The following is a 19,445-nucleotide window of genomic DNA, read 5'->3' as shown; positions in this document are numbered from 1 at the left end:
AGCAATCATTCTTTTATAGTGTCTGAAACAAAAGGAAGTCCATTAAGGATACTTCAAAGCTGGAGACTTTATCACCATTATTAAGACAACGTTGAAGCCCTATGGCATCATATTTTAGTGGATAATACTCAATATGGGAATAACACTTACTGCAATGGTGCACTTTATCATCATTATTAAGACAACATTGAAGCCCTACAAGCATGAGAAAGACTCATTACTCAAACTTCATAGAGAAACTCCAAATGTTCCAATTTTCAACACACATCTTAATCTGTATAACAATAAATGAAACACATTGTAAAGAAATATTAAATGTCAATGAAAAAGATTAGCAGATGTAGCAAAGATCTCCCAACAGTATTGTCAAGGAAAGCACTACATACATCAATCACTGTGAGGGAAAAATGATATTGTTAAACTACAATAAAGTTTTGTACATACTTACCTGGCAGATATATACCTTAGCTATAGTCTCCGACGTTCCCGACAGAATTTCAAATCTCGCGGCACACGCGACAGGTAGGTCAGGTGGTCTACCTTACCCGCCGCTGGGTGGCGGATGTACGAACCACTCCCGTAAGCTTGTCAGATTTTTCTCTTCCACCTGTCTCCTGAGGGGAGGCTGGGTGGGCCATTAATCGTATATATCTGCCAGGTAAGTATGTACAAAACTTTATTGTAGTTAACAATATCATTTTTGTACATGAACTTCCCTGACAGATATATACTTAGCTGATTGGCACCCTTGGTGGAGGGTAAGAGACAGCTCAATAATACAGGTAAGACGGGAAACAACTAATGTTGTAGGATATAAAAACCATTGGTTCTCACCTTTTCAGGATGAAGACTTCATAGATACTATCTCTGAGTCTGCATTGCCTGGAGAGCTACAGCTAGGACGTGACCTGATGCTGAAAGACTCTCGGATCTACCACTGGGATATGTGCCAGGCTACCTGGTCCCCCACCAGGTACCTGACACTTCGCTGTTCCCAGAGTTGCACCCCACCCCATGTCCGACGCGTCGGAGAACAACACCAGGTTGGGGGTCTGTGATTGAAGAGACAGTCCCTTCGCAAAGAGGTTGGGATCTGTCCACCATAAGAGATGTTTCTTGATGTCCTGGGATAACGACAGGGAGAACGTCAAATCCTGAGAACGACGACTCCAATTCCGATGAAGAAAGAATTGGAGTGGTCTCAGTGCAACCTTCCTAGGGAAACGAATTGCTCCAGAGAGGAGAGTGTCCCCAGCAGAACTCATCCACTCCCTCACTGTGCATACTTCTTTCCCTAAGAAGGTTGTTACTCTCTCGAATCCTCGGGCTATCCTTTCCTGCGAGGGAAAAGCCCGAAAACTCAGAGAGTTCATCTGTATCCCGAGATACACACACTCTTGCTCGGGAATAGTGATGACTTCTTGAAATTGACGAGAAGTCCCAAAGCCTTCGTCAATTCTAAAGTTACTTGTAAGTCCTTCAAACAACGATCTTCTGAATTGGCCCTTATTAGCCAATCGTCGAGGTACATGGATATCCTCACCCCTTTCAAATGAAGCCATTGAGCCACATTCCTCAAAATCCCCGTGAACACTTGAGGGGGCCGTCGAGAGGCCGAAAAACAGAGCCCTGAACTGAAAAATTTTCCCCCCCATCATGAATCTGAGAAACTTCCTCGAGGAAGGATGGATCGGTACGTGGAAGTAAGCGTCCTGTAAATCCAAGGAAACCATCCAGTCCCTGGACGAAGTGCTGCCAGCACTGATGAAGGGCGTTTCCATCGTGAACTTCTTCTTTTCTACGAAGAAGTTCAGGGCGCTTACATACCAACACCGGTCTCCATCCCCCTGAGGACTCTTCGAACTAGGAAAAGGCGGTTGTAGAAGCCCGATGAATGATGGTCTGTCACTAGTTCGATAGCCCCCTTCTCCAGCATCTGATCTACTGCTAGATGGAGAGCTTGATTCATGATGGGGTCTCTGTACCTGGCCGTCAGTTTCCCTTGGGATGGCCGTCAAGGGAGGTCTTTCGACGAAAGGGATGAGGTAACCTCTCCTCAAAATAGAAAGGGTCCAAGGATCCGCCCCTTTTTGGGCCCAGACTTCTGCAAACTCTAAGAGTCTGGCGCCCACCGTTGATTGAAGGACTTGCAAGTTATTGGGGGCCTTAACAGACTTGGCGAAAGTCTTACCCCTTCTTGAAGTCTACGACCTCTAAACGTAGATTTCTTGATGAAGATGCCCCTCGAAAGGGTTCTCGAACACTTGCCTTTTCCTTCTTAGCCTTGGTAGGGAAGGAAGGGCGAGGTTTTCTTGCGACTGTGCCAAAAGGTCCTGTGGCTTTGGCCGAAAGTGACCTCGAAATGTCCTGCACTCGATGTTTCGGGAACAACTGAGTAGACAGAGGAGCAAACAGCAAAGAAGACCTCTGAGCATGGGAGACCGACTTCGTTAAGAAGGAACAATAAACCGACCTCTTCTTCACGATCCCGGCCCCATAAAGGGAGGCGATTTCACTCGCTCCGTCTCTTACCGGACTTGTCCATACAAGACAAAACACACATAAGATCTTCTGGCGAAATTGACTCTGGCACTTCAATTTTCTTGGCTAGGACTCCCAACGACCAATCAAGGAAGTTAAATACTTCTAGCACTCTAAACATACCTTTGAGCAAATGATCCAATTCATTCATTGCCCAAGTCGTCTTAGCAGAGTTAAGGGCAAGTTCTCCTTGTCGAATCTACCAGTGCCGAAAAATCCGAATCAGCCGAAGACGGTAGACCCAATCCTAAGGGCTCTCCTGTTTTTCGTACCAGAAAACCACGCGCTTCCTGATAACTTCGAAGGAGGAAAAGCGAACATCGTTTTCCCCGTTTTCGCTTCTTCTTTGGAAGCCCATCCAGGAACCAAAACTCCTCATGGCCTTCTTCATAGAAAGAGTTGGCTTCATCCCTCACACAAGAAGAACTCTTCGCTGTCTTCGCCGTTGAAAAAGTGAGTGAGGAGAAGGAGGAGCCGTAGGCGTAAGGGAATCCCCAAAAACTTGTAAAAGTAGCTCTGTAAGCTTCTTGTAAGAAGAGACAGCAGCAGAAGTGTTCGGTTCCTCATCCGAACCTTCTAGGACGTCTTCTCGAGAGCGAAGAGCGCGGAAGATCCTTATGTGACGAAGGGATCCTAGCAGGAGTTGAGCGAGAGGTTGGAGAACGCCCTCTCTTAGAAGAGTTCCACATCCACTGGAGAACGATGAGAAGATCTGGGAAGTCTACGATGAGACGCTCCCTTTCGAGGGTATACGGAATCTCAGCCGAAGGAGAAGGTAGGGTCTCCTACTCCGAGAATCCTCGGAAACATCCACAGGGCGCTTACGAGGAGGCGAGCGCCTACTATACTCTATGCGCCTATCCTGAGGCGAGCGGCTGCCAGGAGAAGAGCGCCTATCGAGAGCAGAGCGCTTGCGCGGCTCTCCATACCTGTCCAGTTGCGTACGATCAACGGAAGTCCGACTGGAAGGCGAAATGCGCCTACTAGGAGAAGGCTGCTTGCGAGACTCTTGACGTCTAACAAGAGGGTAACATTCAGGAGAAGGGCGCTTCAAAACTAACGAGCGCCTACTTGGAGAAGGGCGCTTCCGGGATTCCTGGTGCCTACCAAGAGACAAACGGTCAGGAGAAGTGCGCCTAGAAGCGGGAGAGCGCCTACACGGGAGAAGGGCGCTTGAAAGACTTTGTTGTCTTGCCCCTAGGAGAATAATCAGGAGTATGACGCCTTTAAAAGAGAAGAGCGCCTACTAGGAGATCTATGTGCAGTAGGCTCTTGGCGCCTACCTTGCGGGGAGCGGCTAAACAGTAGGCCGTCTATCATGCACGACTCCTACCAGACTCTAGATGCCTTGTCAGGAGAGAAGTCACGATCCGACACTCACGAGGAGAGTGACATCTGGAAGAAGAACGCCTACTTGTATAAGGGCGCCTTCTAGAATATTGAGGCTGCTGAGGAGAAGTTTCACGCGAGGGAGTTGAAGAAATCGCGTGATGAGCAGTGCAGTGTTCGCTTACCGGAAGGAAGCGGGAATCCATCTGGAGAAAAAACTTCTTTCTCATCCATAAGCGTCCTACCGATGTTTGGCGTCTTGAAATCGAAAGAGAGCCAGGCGAGCGAGGGCGCTCACAGCGAGCGAGGACGCTCACAGCGAGCCCCCACCTTCATACGAAACCTCCCATATGAAGGAGAACGATCCTCTGAAGAGCGGCGCCTAGATCTCTTGATCGAAGAGAAACGTCCTTCTTCCTACGTGATCTAACTGCTAGAGAGTCTGCTAGCGCCGTGATCTGAGCTTGAAGTCCCGCGAGTACTTCTCGTAGGAGAATCTGCTGTTCTTCCTCGGAAGCAGGCGCGAGCGCCGAGCGCGAGCGCGAAGAAGAAACGATCCACAGGATTTCTTGGGTTTCTTCGCCTCCACCGACGATTCTTCCGGGAAAACCAAAATCCGGACTAGAAGCCAAAGGACTGCAGGGAGCCTTCCAAGCCCTCTTCAACGGGCGCGACGCATCCGGGGAGTTCCAACCTCTCTTCGGAGAGGGAGACGACGAAGAGGAGAAGCATTGGCGTAGGAGCTCCTTCTTGTAGCGATCCGAGGCAGCCTGGGAGCGTACTTCAGGATCTGCCGAGGGGACGCCCTGACCGGTGGGGGCTCTCCCTAGCCCTCCTGCGGCTTTCGACTTTCCTACTCCACCGACTGGGAGTCTGAAAAGGTCTAAGCCTAGAGGCACTAAGGAGCCGGTCACACGCACCCTCCACAACACTGGGGACACTGCACTGATCACTAACACTCTCCTTACCTTCCAACTGACGAATCTTCTGATCCATAGAACGATTCTTGGCTTTCAGAGCTGCCGCCTCCGAAGGCGAATCTTCGCTTCGGTTGCGGGGAGCCGGGGCTGCCACTTTGGGAAGAAGGTTCTAATTCTCGTTAGTACTATTAGGATCCACATCCAACTCACTCATTCTAGATCTGCTAGAACTTCTAGAGGAAGCCTTACGCACTCTATCACGTTCCAACTTCCTAACATAAGAAGAGAGAGCCTTATATTCTTCTTCATTCAATCCCTTACATTCATTACAAGGGTTAGCAAAAGCACATTCATTCCCCCTGCATTTCATGCAAACCTTGTGTGGGGGGTCTACCGAAGCTTTCGGCAACCTCACCTTACATCCTTCATTCACGCAAACCCAAACAAAACCGAAGTTTTAACTACCGATTCTAGATCAGACATCGTTAAGGAAAATCAAACTCAAAATCAAACCGGTCCACAATCAGCGTATGCCAAGCCAACAAAGCGAATACGTCACCAAAAAGAAGTCCAAATTAACTCCAGGCAAGCGAGAATCGAAAAAACTATCGAGAGGAACCGACAACAGTTGTATCGTTCCCCGCGACAGAGAAAAATCTGACAAGCTTACGGGAGTGGTTCGTACATCCGCCACCCAGCGGCGGGTAAGGTAGACCACCTGACCTACCCTGTCGCGTGTGCCGCGAGATTTGAAATTCTGTCGGGAACGTCGGAGACTATAGCTAAGTATATATCTGTCAGGGAAGTTCATGTACAAAAATTAAAAACTATTCTCACAAGGAAACTACCAAAGCAAAGTGAAAAAAGCTACAAATCAAGACAGTTTTACTTAAGGAGAAAGATTGGAGAAGTGCAATGGTAAACAGAGTACGTAATTAAAATTCATTGAAATAGTTGAGGAAATGAAAACACTACAATAAAGATGAATGAAAAGATGAAAATAGCATGTAAGGCTGCCACTACATTAAAACAAACAAGAAACAATCTAAAGAATGACTACTTGAAATGAACTTCCATGAAAATTTAGGCAAAGAGTTACTAAATGAATACAGATTAATGGTTGTTCAAGTGTAAAACCCTTAAAAATGGGAGATACAGGTACATACACACTTCTTTATCCAAATCCTTGGAGCACCGATGCGTTTCAGTACTTAGAATTTTTCGGATTTCGGAACTGTGGGGGTCAGGAGCATAATATCAAAAACGTCACGAACTCCAGCAAAAAGCATTTTTTCCCTTTTTACTTTTTTAATGTTCCTATTCATTATATAGTTACTTATTGATTATAGTTTATTATTTATATCATAATATATTGTTAAATGAATGTGAGATAATTAACATCATCAGTAATAAAACAGTGGGACAATTAAGACCACATGTTCACTATAACATATTTTCAACAAAAAACAAAAGGTAAAAACACACAAAAATATACATATTTGAGCGTTACCATAATCGTGATTGACTACTGATGGAAAATTACTTAGTAATTTGCTTTATATAATTATTTCTTCTGAAAACAAGGATTCAACAACAATTTTAACTTCAATAATATATTAGTAATATGAGAACTCCATAAACTGTGTCGTAGTGATCAACATGTATCGACAGCAAACTGATGAGGATATAGTGCCCAAATAAGAAAAAAAACCCACTCCAAGATCGATATGATGAAATGTATTTCATAGACCTTACATTTTGTTAAAATTTGCAAGTTGAATTTCTTCTCATTACTTTGAGTACAAAATTGTTGGTTCAGAGATTCTTCCGCAACGAAAGCATTTTTTTTCTCTTCAGAAGATATTTACTACCCTTATACTACCCCTGCACTTGACTACCTTCAAAACAAAAATAAATCTCTCGAGGAATGTTAATCCATTTCTGTTTGCCCTGCTGTCACAACCTTTATATATAAGTCCATGTGTCTGATAACAACAAAAATATTTTCTTTTATTACCTGTACTGCACATTTTTTTAAACGTTGTGACTAAGGCTTGGAAGATGTTAATCTTGGAGTTTTCAAAGGTCAGTTCTCAGGATTTAGTAAGAAAAATAATCTAAGCAGCAGCAAACTACCGACCTTATGAACTGACACAACTCTCCACAAAACGTTTTTGGTTTTTAGAATTTCTGATAAAGGATTGTGTACCTATACTGAGAGAGTGCCATCTACCATTTTACTGACCATTCACCTACTTCCTCCAGATCTTGTAATTGTATTGTTGTGCGTATAGTTATTAGCACTAATATCCTTTTTTGCACCGATACAACTGCATATAATATTAGCAGTAGTAATATCACAATTTGTCATAAATTGTATTTTTCCTAACTATACAATCCTGAGGTCCTTCAACATAAGGAATGTACTTACGGCGTAGCTGGAATTACGGCTGTTGAATCTTGAACAAGGTGGTTAGGCAGTAACTATCGTGGGGCAGGCTAGCCTGCCAGGTTGTAAACACTCCACTTTGCCTTTTGGCCCAGGTTCAGATTGAGGGGTGGCATGAAGTGGCATATCTGTTAAAGGACCTCAGGTTTGTATAGTTAGGAAAAAAAAAATACAATTTACGACAAATTGTGATTTGTTCCGACACGTAATACAAACCTTCAGTCGCTTTACATAAGGAAGACTCACTGATTGGTGGGAGGAATCTGAGTGAGCTCCGCTAGAACTGACTGGAGTTCTGCACACCTAGGCTACTCCTACTGGTCGTAAGAGCGAGGAGGAGTGCCCTGCTGCCTCTGACAACTTGATCGGAGTATAGGAGCGGCACGATCAAGAGTCAGACTTCTGGGCCTTTATGAAATGAGTGAGGGATCGTGACTCATCCGAAAAAGGGCTGTGAAGAATATTGGCGTCGGAGACATTAATGCAAAGTTCTGGGAAGGGAATTTGCATTATCAGTCTCCTTCCTCCCCTTGCTAGAGGAAGGAGCTGGATTGCTTCTATGATTCTGATAAGAAACATAAAAAGGATGCTTATGTATAGGCTTACCACATCAATCGTCCGACCAGCAAGTGTGAGTTTGAGTCCTATCCTCAACCCGAAGGACGAGGAATGGAGTTAGACGAGGCGTGGAAGGGGGAGAGCCGTCACTCTCCATCCGTTCTTACCTCTACAACTGCACATCCATGGACGAGATGCACTTGTCCTCTTGAAGGAGCTGGGTTAAGCGAAAACACATCTTGCAAGCATCCATCACTGGTCCAAGGAAATGAGGTTCCAAGGACCTGTTGGGCAGTCCCGAAGGGAAAGAAGGATATGGTCGCAATGACATATCCATCTTCCTGTCCGACATATTCTTCGGAGTGATGTCCAGTACCCGTCCAGTGGTCTATCCATGTGCAGCGAAGTCTCTCGCGTCTCGTATCCCACTGCAGCGAAGTCTCTCGCGGTCTCGTATCCCACTGCGGCGAAGTCTCTCGCGTCTCGTATCCCACTGCAGCGAAGTCTCTCGCGGTCTCGTATCCCACGCTGCGAAGTCTCTCGTGGTCTCGTCGTCTCCGCAGTGGATAAGACACCGACACTCCATGGTGGGTGTCGATAGTTTATGGGTACCGGAACAACCAGTAGGACGAAGTAATAACTGATCTGGATCAACCGATACAAAGTCAACAGCGTAGCTCGTGACGGTCTCGGACGCTTCGACAGCTGCCGACTGACTGTGTTCGGTTGTGTGAGGTGAGCTGCCCATGCATCCGAGGCGTAGTCACATGACCCTCGCCTTGTGAAGGTTATGCCTAGAGACCATACAAAATCGTCTATCTGTTGCCACCGATGCTGGAAGGCGAGATGATGATTCTCTCAAGGCATGTGCCCAACAGACGAAAGTCAATTGCCTTCTAGAGACCGAGGTCCCTGATGGACAAGACAGAAGTTCTCATAGTAGTTGAATTTCAACTAAGGAGAAACAATACTATGTGCTGTTGAAGACAAAGGTGATGTGTGAATGCAGACCTACGTCTTCACAGCTGAATCGAGAAAAGTTAACTCTCAAGATTCTGAATGTAGAAAAGTCCCGCCGATGACAACAACCCACGAAGACGGCTTAATCCCTGTTATTTACAGAGTACTGAAAACGCTAAACCGCTACTTCATAGCTGTTCGGTGAGAAGTCGGAGTTGCAATGAAAGCGAAGCGCTTTTCAGTAATGAAAACAAAGGGATTGTACTGCCTGAGGAACCACTTCTCATGGGCTGAATCAGGGAGGATACTTGGAAGTAGAGCTGGGGGGGGGGGGGGGGGGGGGGGGGGGGGGGGGGGGAGACAGGCGATGTCTTTTGTTATACATCTACAATTCCAGGGTGGACAATGAACAATTGCACACCTACGAATACGAGATATACTTAGAAGACAAACTCAGGTGTCTGAAGAAATCATTCCGCGTCATCGCAGCGGGAGACTAGGCTACAGAACTTCTGTTACCGTGCGGTAAACAGAAAGATGATTGCGTCTAGTGAGATACGGTTCGGTAGTCAATCATCACAGGAGGAGAGAGACAATTATCCGACTGTACTATCTCGGAGAGCCAGCTGGTACTGGGCTGCTGGCAAGCCGGCAGGCAGCCTGGCAGGGCTGGCAGGCAGACCCATACACCGCTAGCTCTCGCTACACTCGTCATCCTGAGTTGCCAGGTAATCCATTCCAAGAAGGAATGTGTTTTTCGGCTAGAACCATCGAATGCAAAAAAATATGCTCGAGAATTTGCATTTAATCGTAACAGATTTCCGGTGAATGCAAAACGAGTGAGTTGGTGGTGGTGTTGTAACAATACCATAAGCATCTCAAAATCGAAACTGGTACTCCTGGGAGGTTTGCAGGCAGTCCCGAGTTGGCAGTTCAATTAAGAAGATACTATTCGTCTCGGTCACAACCCGTAGAGTTAACTACGGTATGTGCCTACACCTCTGACATTCAACTGATACAGAAGCATGTCGCGCGGGCGGGCAATATACGTAGTATATTTGTAGGTTTTCCTGTACATAGGCCTCCATCCTAAATTCTCTTCCATTCAAGAACAAGAATAAGGACTGGAAGCCGACACCCTTCATTCTCTAATGAAGAAGCGAAGAAGTTTTCCCTTTTCGAAGGAAGACTTCTATGGTGATAACAGGATACCGAAGACGATAGTTCCAAGCCGAACTGGATATCCCACCCGTTCTTCTCTATCCTGGGGTGGCCGCCTACTGAGGCAACGGACCATCATGTCCATCCAGGCTGAGCCCCTCCCGAGATATTCTTCCTTCAGCAGCAGTACTTCTCTCAAACGCTAGAATTTCCCAGGAATTCGAGCATTCGGTGAAATTCCCCAATTATCGTAGTAACAATTATCTGGGATTCTCATTTTGCCCACTCTGGACCGTGGTTTTTTGCCCAAGTGTTTGCAGATCATAGAAGACCAGAACACTCGGAGAGTGCCAGAAAACTCCGAAGAATTCTAAGCGCTCGCAAACCCCCCCTCCCCCTCAAATTCGTCAGAGGATCATCGGGTGGTGGTCCTCCCGATTCCCGTAAAAATCGAAGGATAGGGAAAGATCCTTCCTCAACGACGGGGACTTACGTCGGAGAGACCCTGAAGGTCCCTCCAGGTGAATGCAGTCCCCGACGTGGAATCCTATGGAGAACGCTCTGCAGGATCCCTCCCCCTTCCGTCGCAGCCATAAGGATAGAGGGAATGGGGAGGAAGATTGGATACTCGCTCGCCTTCCAGCGGAACTAGCAGTCAGAGAAGTGAGTGCGGGCAGCCATCGCACTTCAGAGTCTAGAAAACGTTACTGTCTGGAGAAAATGTTTTCCCGAGGAGGGTTTACGAACTCATAACTGTAGGCTAAACGTCTTCCGCCACCGTGACCGTCGTCTGGGTGGGGCTGAACGAGCACCTGACAGGAGAGAGCCGATACTGTCCTCCGATGCGTCCCAGTCCTCGTCGAGGTTGAAACCTCTCAAGAGGACCGAAGGGGGAGCCCACCTCGGTCTCTGCATGCGTGGTCCAGCGGGACCGTCATGTTGAACGGTGGTGAAGGTCACTCCGAGAGTCTGGGAAGCGTCATTAGTTCTCGCCAGCCCCCACGATCTCCTCCAATCACTTGAGCAAGGATCTGTTGGTCCAGATCCGAACCAGGTTCGTGGCCGGACTGTAAGAAGTGCATTCATCACGGTCACTCCTGTTCGCCTCGTTCCTACCGTTGTAGCCTGAGGAGATTGAAGGGACGGTGAGGGAGATCTAACGCTCCTACCCTGCCTACTAGCAGAACCAGTAGGCTGAGAGGACTGCAGGCGATCACCAACCCACGGTGGCAATCGAACTGAGGTCTGGACTAGCGGTCTTCTTGCGGAGAAACGCTGGAACCAAGGAATGGAGCGTCGGTCTCTTGCATCAGGAGAGCTGATACGAAAGCTCCTCCCCTGCCTACCAGTAGAACAGGTAGGCTGGGAGGACTGAAAGGCGATCACCAACCCACGATGACGATCGAGCTGCCGGTCTGGACCAGCGGTCTTCTTGCAGAAAAACGCTGGACCAAGGACGAGCGTCAGTCTCTTGCGTCAGGAGAGCTGCTACGAGCGCTCCTCCCCTGCCTACCAGCAGAACCGGTAGGCTGGGAGGACTGCAGGCGATCACCAACGACGGTGGCGTTCGAGCTGCAGGTCTGGACCAGCGGTCTCCTTCCGGAGAAGCGCTGGACCGAGGACTGGTAGCATCGGTCTTGTGCATCAGGGGAGCTGCTACCAGTCGTGCGAGCCGTCTGGACCCGGTGGGAGCAACGGTCGGGTGACTGGTAGTGTCCACTAACGCGGTGAGAGCGAGCCACTGTCCTCTCGACGCACCCAGGTGAGGCTGGACCCAGTGGCCAGGGGGTGGAGACCTCTTCCCAGCCTCACTACGTGAACAGTCTGGTGGGAATGTCAAGTCAACCCTGGGAACCAGCAGATCGTCGCGAGAGCGATCGCATGCCTGGAGGGAGTCGTCTGAGCGACTGCCACCAGCCTTCCGCTCCTGCCTGGGTCCTGGCGGCGAGCAGGCTCGGCTGCCTGGACCCTGGCTGCACAGTCACACACTCGGTACCTCTCGCGAACAAGCGGCCGATGACGGTGTCTGGCGCCAAGGCAGAACCTCTGGCGCCAGGAGAGGAATTACCGGTGTTAGCCGGTAACCCCACTCCGATCCCCGCCTCTTCCTTGCGGAAGGAGAGACGGGCCCCGTTCCCAAAGGAACAGGAGGACCAGCGGAAGCCCCAACTGTCCCACTGGAGTGGGACAGACCCTTAGAGGTCTCTAGCGGAGACTTCTTAGGGAGAAGGAAGCTACCTTCTTCTTCTTCAACTGGGGGGGCTCCGGAGTGAAGGGGAAGAGGCGGCAGAAAGACGATGCAACACCTTTCCTCTTCTTCCTGGAATTCCTCGAGGAGGGCTACGAAACTCTTACCTGGCAGGTGAAGCGTCTGCCACCCCCCAATCGTCTGGGTGGGGCTGAGCATGCACCTGACAGGCGACAGCCAATACTGTCCTCCGACACTTCCAAGTCCTCGTTGAGGCCGAAACCTCTCTGAAAGAAAGGGATTAATTGAAAGAGGGTGGATGGCCCAGCCCATCACCGGTCTCTGCGGGCATGGATCCGCAGGAACAGCACGTCAACCCTGGGCACCACAGGATCGCTGCGAGAGCAATCGCCGGTCTGGCGAGAGTCACCCGAGCGACTCCTACCATCTTCCACTCCGTGCCTGGGTCCTGACACGGCGAGCATACTCAGCAGTCTGGACCCTGGCTGCAAGGTCACCCATAGGTGACCGTACACTCGGTAACGCTCCGCAAGCGGCGGCCGAGACGGTTCCCAGTCCTGAGGTGGAACCGTTCGGAACTGGGAGAGAGTACCAACGGTGGCCAGTACCTCCATGGTCCCCGTCTGCTTCCTCCCCGAGGAAGGAGACATGGGCCCCGCCCCCCTTCCCGGAGGAACAGGAGGACCAGCGGAAGACCCACCTGTCTCATCGGAGCGAGACTTCTTAGGAGGGGTAGACCACCTTCTCTTTTACAACAAAGCCTTAAAAGTCGAAGGGGAGGAGGTATGAAGATATGATGATCTCTAAGAAGAGGATGACGAACACTTGACGAGCTCTCTTCCTCTTCGGTTCCTCCGAATTCTGCCAGACTTCTACCATCAGTAGATGATAAACCTCACAGGGCAGCGCGAAAGCTTCGTCCAGTGACATAATTCCCGGGTACTAGTGGTAATGAATATGATTATCAGCAGGGGATCAGTACACACACTCGAGGATCGGTATGCAACATGCTACGAGTCATAGGTACAATTCCAAGGTAAAGATAACCCAATACGAAGAGCATCCAACCAATACTGCTGAAAAACACAATCACCACTAGTCTGTAAAATAAGGAAAAAAAATTAAAGTAATGAGGATACTCCTCACGCAGCCAAGGGCACCGCCCTACGAAGTTAGAGATCCCCCAACATCAACACCGCACGCCCATCCTTCTACCTTCTTCCGATCGCCCATCCTTCTACCTTCTTCCGATAGTAAGTGAAAGGAAGGAAAGAGAAATTACCATAACAAAACACGGACAAACCTTTGAAGTTCCCTCGGTAAGTTCCCTAGCGTAAGCGTAATTTCCGGATGAATGCTTGTCCCGTTACACGATCAATATCACTTACGTTAAATACATGTCTCATCCTCACGATAAATACATATCTCGTCCTCATGCAGGTCTGAGCCAGTGTTAAAGGGCAAAAGAATGTAAATAATATGTTGGCATACCTTAGCCGCCGACTCTTAACACAAGTAGAGGGGGCGGTTATAAAGGCTATCACAAAACGTGGGTTTGTATATTAATTGAAAAACAAGGACAAACCTTTGTTAAGTATTAATATCAAACACCGTAAGTATATTATTTAAATAAAAAAATAAACCAAAAGGATCCCACAGGAAAAAAGATCAACGACCAGTCAGCTGGAGCTCACAAACACGTCTTCATCGGAAGATGGCCGAAAGCAAAGTGGAGTGTTTACATCCGGGCAGGCTAGCCTGCCCCATGGTAGTATTACTGCCTAACCACCTTGTTCAAGATTCAACGGCCGTAATTTCAGCTACGCCGTAAGTACATTCCTTATGTTTAAAGTACCGAGGGTTTTGTATTACATGTCGGAACAAATCTCTTTTGTACTGTCAGCAAAAAAAGCATTAATTCCAGGCAATTTATGCAGATAATGAAGAACAAAGGCCTAACACTGATGCAAACCTCTTGTGATATTTTGCTAACAAAAGGGCAGAAACTAAAACCATAACTAACTTACCTTTGAAGCCATTGAGTCTATGCAGATCATGTCTGTCTGCTGTGATAATATATTCAATTTTCCTTCACTGTCTTAAATATGAAATTACAATACAAGCTATGATATTCATACAGGTGTCATTTTTCAGTTAATTCTTGCTCTCTAATGCAAGAAGTTTGGAAAAGTAAATAAACAAATAAATAGTCAAAATGACAAAGTGATATTTGCTGAAATAGAAGCATCAGGGCATCACTTCACTTGGAGTTTAATTTTGGATGAGGTGTCTTGTCATAACTAATGAAAAGGTTAACTCTTGCACCAAACAGAACATGGAAAGGAAAGGAAACATGGTCTAGCTAAATAATCTTTTATAAGTAACTTTAATTTTTTATGACATCCAATGTTTTACCTGCTCAGAACCTAGATAAAAAACAAACCTAAAGGCAATGACTAGATTAAACCACAAAAAAAAAAAAAAAAAAAAAAAAAAAAAAAACTGTTAAGAATCACACCTATGCTGGTTGAACTGGAGCTAAAAAGTCGAGGAGAGCTGCCAGTTGAGTGAGGTGGGGTGCCGTACACTGCTGTTGACAGCATTGAAAGACTCGGCTGTCTTAAACAGGAGTCCAGTGTTTCTCTGCAGAAGTTTATAATAATAAAATCTCAATGGGTAGCATACTACAATGAATCAACTTCTGTAAAACATGATATTGTAATGATACAATTAAGTTTGTTCATACTTACCTGGCAGATATATATATAGCTGATGAATTCCGACGACCGACAGAATTTAAAAACTTACGACACACACGTAGTGGGAGTCAGGTGGTTAGTACCCATTCCCGCGCTGGGAGGCGGGTATCAGGAACCATTCCCATTTTCTATTCATAATTTTTATTTCCACTGTCTCCTGAGGGGAGGTGGGCGGTAATTAATTATATATATCTGCCAGGTAAGTATGAACAAACTTAATTGTATCATTACAATATCATTTTGTTCATGCAACTTACCTGTCAGATATATATAGCTGAATCCCACCTTTGGTGTGGGAGAGACAGAATAGAGGATTTAGGAAACACATATATGCAGATATTTGATATCTTGTTCCTTAACCTGTTAGCATAGCTGGCTTCGTGATTACTGCCACGTAAGTCTGCTTGTGCTACTAGAGTTGCCAGCAAGGTAGAGCCTATGAAGCTGGTGCACTCCAGATGATCTGTCAACAGGGGCGAGACCATGATGTGACTAGACCATGGACCATACTAATGAGGCAACGAGACAAAAATACAAACCACCTGGCTTAGTTTTACCAAAGGTATCCCACTTAACTAAGCTAATGGAAGGGAGACCCGCCCCAGGCGGTCACCCCACAACCATAAAACACAAGTTAAAAAACCCCCCTAATCCCTAAAGGATAGGATGAGTGTTACCTCCTGCCCCCAAAACAGTGTCTGCAGCAATGTATGGTCCGAGGGAGAAGCAATTTTCGTATGTCACTTTCACTCCCGCAGGTAGTGTGAAGCGAACACCGAATTGCTTCTCCAAAATGTGGCATTCAAATATCTTTGAGTGCCATATTTTTGTGAGAAAAGCTACCGAAGTAGCAATAGCTCTCACCTCGTGAGCTTTCACTTTCAGAAGCTTCAAATCACTATCACTGCACTTATCATGAGCTTCTTAAATCGTACTTCTGGCGTTTCTTCGACATAGGAAGATCAGGCTTCCTCACTGAACACCACAAATTGTCAGACGAACCTCTGCAAGCTTTAGTTCTCTGCAGATAGAACTTTAGAGCCCTGACAGGACACAGGAATCTCTCACGTTCATTTCCCACTATTTCTGACAACCCTTTGATTTCAAAGGTCCTCGGCCACGGGTTGAAGGATTCTCATTCTTTGCTAAGAACGCAGGACTAAAGAACAAATCGCATTATTGTCCGAAAACCCAATCTGCTTGCTAATGGCCTGGATTTTGCTAACCCTCTTCGCCGTCGCCAGAGCGGTTAGGAAGATCGTTTCTTCGTCAGATTCCTCAGAGAACTAAATGAAGCGGTTCGAAGTGACTTGACATAAAAAACTTGAACACCACATCCAAGTTCCACGAGGTACTTTAGGCTGAATGACCTTCTTAGTCTCGAAAGATCTAATGAGAACATGAAGGTCTTTATTATTAGTCAAATCGAGTCCTCTGTGCCTGAAGACTGCAGAAAGCACGCTCCTGTAGCCTTTAATAGTTGGAACAGCTAACTTCATTTCCTCTCTCAGATAAAGAAGGAAGTCAGCTATCTGGCTCACAGAGGTTGTGGTGGAGGAAATGCCCTTCTTCCTGCACCAGGATCTGAAAGAGACAGCTTCGATTGTACAGAGCGATTGAGAGGAGGGCCTCCTTGCGGTGGCAATCGCCTTCGCCACAGGTCTTGAAAACCCCTCGCTGTGGCCAACTTCTTGATAGTCTGAACGCAGTCAGACTCAGAGCGGGGAGGTTTTTGTGGTACCTCTCGAAGTTGGGGCTGTCTGAGTAGATCTTTCCTTAAGGGCAGAGTCCTCGGAAAGTCTACCAAGAAGGACATCACCTCTGTGAACCAGTCGGCTGCTGGCCAGAAGGGGGCGATGAGTGTCATCCTCGCTCCTTCCGATGCCGCAAACTTCCTCATCACTTCCCCGATGATCTTGAGCGGGGAAAAGCGTATATGTCTAGACCCGACCACCCCAAAAGAACCCGGGAAACGTCCCTAGGGCGTCTACTGCGACTGCTCCCGGTCCAGAACTGGGAGCAATACAGCTTAAGTCTTTTCGTCCTGGAAGTTGCGAAGACATCCACCTGCGGACAACCCCACAGGTTCCACAGCGACTGGCAAACCTCCTGGTGAAGGGTCCACTCTGTCGGCAAAAGCTGTCTTCGTCGACTGAGAAGGTCGCTCGAACATTCTGTACTCCCGACACGAACCTTGTCAGGATAGTGACGTCTTGCGCTTTCGCCCATAAAAGGAGTTCCTTTGCGATGGCAAACAGAGAAGGCGAGTGAGTTCCCCCTTGATTTCTTAGGTATGCCAGTGCTGTGGTGTTGTCCGAGTTGATCTGAATGACTTTGCCGGATATTTCCTCCTGGAAGAACCTGAGCGCCAGGTAAATCGCTGACAGCTCTTTCAGATTGATGTGCCAGGACACCTGTTCCCCTCTCCAGGTGCCTGACACTTCTTTCCCTCCTAGTGTTGCTCCCCAACCCGTGGACGACGCATCGGAAAACAACACTAGGTCGGGGTTCCGAAGTTTGAGAGAGAGCCCTTCTGCGAGCTTCCGTGATCTGACCACCAACTTAGGTGATCCTTCACCTCTCTCGTTAAACACAAGATCGCCTCCAGATCTTGTTTGTTCTTCCAATTGTTGGCTAGGAAGAATTGAAGAAGGTCTGAGGTGCAACCTTCCCAGAGAAACAAACTTCTCCAGTGAGGAAATGGTCCCCAGCAGACTCATCCATTCCCTCACCGAGCATGTTTCCTTCCCCAGAAAGGTCGCCACTTTTTCCAAGCATTGAAGTTGTCGCCCCTGGGACGGAAAGCCCAAAAAGCCACTGAGTCCATCTGAATCCCCAGATAGACTAAGGATTGAGAAGGAGTCAAATGTGACTTTTCGAGGTTTACCAGAAGTCCCAGGGACTTCGCTAACGACATGGTCGTGTGCAGATCCTCCAGACACCGGTCCTCGCGATGAAGCTCGAATAAGCCAGTCGTCTAGGTAGAGAGAGATCCTTATATTCCTCCAGATGAAGCAGCCTTGCCACGTTCTTCATCAGAATGGTGAAAACCATCGGCGCTGTGGTGAGACCGAAGCAAAGTGCCCTGAATTGGAATACCTTCCCCTTCAGGACAAATCGCAAGTATTTCCTTGATTGGGGGATGGATGGGGACGTGAAGAAAATACGCGTCTTGAAGGTCTAGTGAGACCATCCAATCCCCCGGTCTCAAAGCTGACAGCACAGATTGAGGCGTCTCCATCTTGAATTTTTTCTTTGTGACGAAGAGGTTTAGGCTGCTGACATCGAGGACGGGTCGCCACCCCCCGATTGTTTCGGCACTAGGAACAGACGTTGTAAAAGCCTGGAGATTCCAGGTCGAAGACCTGTTTCCACCGCTTTGCTTCTTGATCATTTGTTCTAGCAGATCGAAAAGCACTTTCTGTTTCTCTCCTCGATACGAGGGAGACAAATCCTTTGGTGTTGAGGATAGCGGGGGTGACTTCAAGAACGGACTCCTGTATCCCTTACTCACAATATCTAGCGACCAAGGGTCGGCATCTCTCTCTTCCCAGGCTTTCGCGAACAGAGAAGCCTGGCTCCTACCGGCGTCTGAAGGACTTCCAAATCACTTCCTACTCTTTGACGGAGCAGGGGTTTTCCCCTCTGGAAGAGCCTCTTCCTCGAGAGGCTGTTTTCGAGGAAGATCCAGTACGAAGGGCTTCGGTTTCTTGGTAAAAGAAACGCCAGAAGAGGAAGCAGCTGCTGGTCTTCTAGAAGACTGAGCCAGAAGATCTTGCGTTGCCTTCTCCTGAAGGCTCGATGCTATGTCCTTAACCATAGTCTGGGGGAAGAGATGGTCTGAAAACGGAGCGAAGAGCAAGTCCGCCTTTTGCGCTGGAGAGACGGATTTGGCTGTGAAGTTACAGAAGAGTGCTCTCTTCTTGAGAATCCCCAAGCTTAAGTGGAGTAGCCAACTCCTCAGAACCATCCCTGACGGCCCTTGTCCATACAAGAAAGTACACTGGACAGCTCCCCCCAGACTAATGGTATCAGAACTCCTTGATCTGGCATCCAAAACTCCAAGACACCAGTCGAGAAAGTTGAAGACCTCTAGTGTCCTGAAGAGGCCTTTTTAGATGGAAGTCGAACTCGTTATGGGTCCAAGTGACTTTTAATGAAGACAGAAGGGCTCTTCTGGAAGCGTCCACGATGCTCGCCGAAATCACCCTGAGCAGAGGCTGGTAGTTTAACACCTACGTCCTCTCCCGTCTCGTACCACATGCCTCCTTTACCGCAGAGTCTTGATGGCGGTAAAGCCAAAGAGGACTTTTCCTGATGCTTTCCTCTTCTCCATCCAATCATGGATTTTCCGGAACGCTTGCTTCGTGGAAAGCGACTTCTTCATTTTAATGGACCCCGATGCCTTCCATGCTTTAAAAGAAGAAAATTGAAATTGAGAAAGGGGGAGTACGAGGGGCTTCCGGTTGGAAAGTTTTCTCCAAACTCCGACTGTAGAAGACGCATCAAAACTTTATAGTCCGATGAGACAGGAGCTGGCTGCTGCTCTTCCTCTGCTT

General features: G+C 47.7%; 1 protein-coding gene across 1 annotated transcript in view; it reads left to right on the top strand.

Moving 5' to 3' along the window:
* Positions 1 to 19,445, top strand: part of LOC135200804 (serine/threonine-protein kinase 11-interacting protein-like) — a 249,900-nt gene that overhangs the window by 187,786 nt on the left and 42,669 nt on the right.

Source organism: Macrobrachium nipponense, chromosome 27 (assembly GCF_015104395.2).
Source record: "Macrobrachium nipponense isolate FS-2020 chromosome 27, ASM1510439v2, whole genome shotgun sequence".
Lineage (NCBI taxonomy): Eukaryota > Metazoa > Arthropoda > Malacostraca > Decapoda > Palaemonidae > Macrobrachium > Macrobrachium nipponense.
The sequence above is the reverse complement of the archived record's forward strand: the minus strand, read 5'-3'. Positions and strand labels throughout refer to the sequence as shown.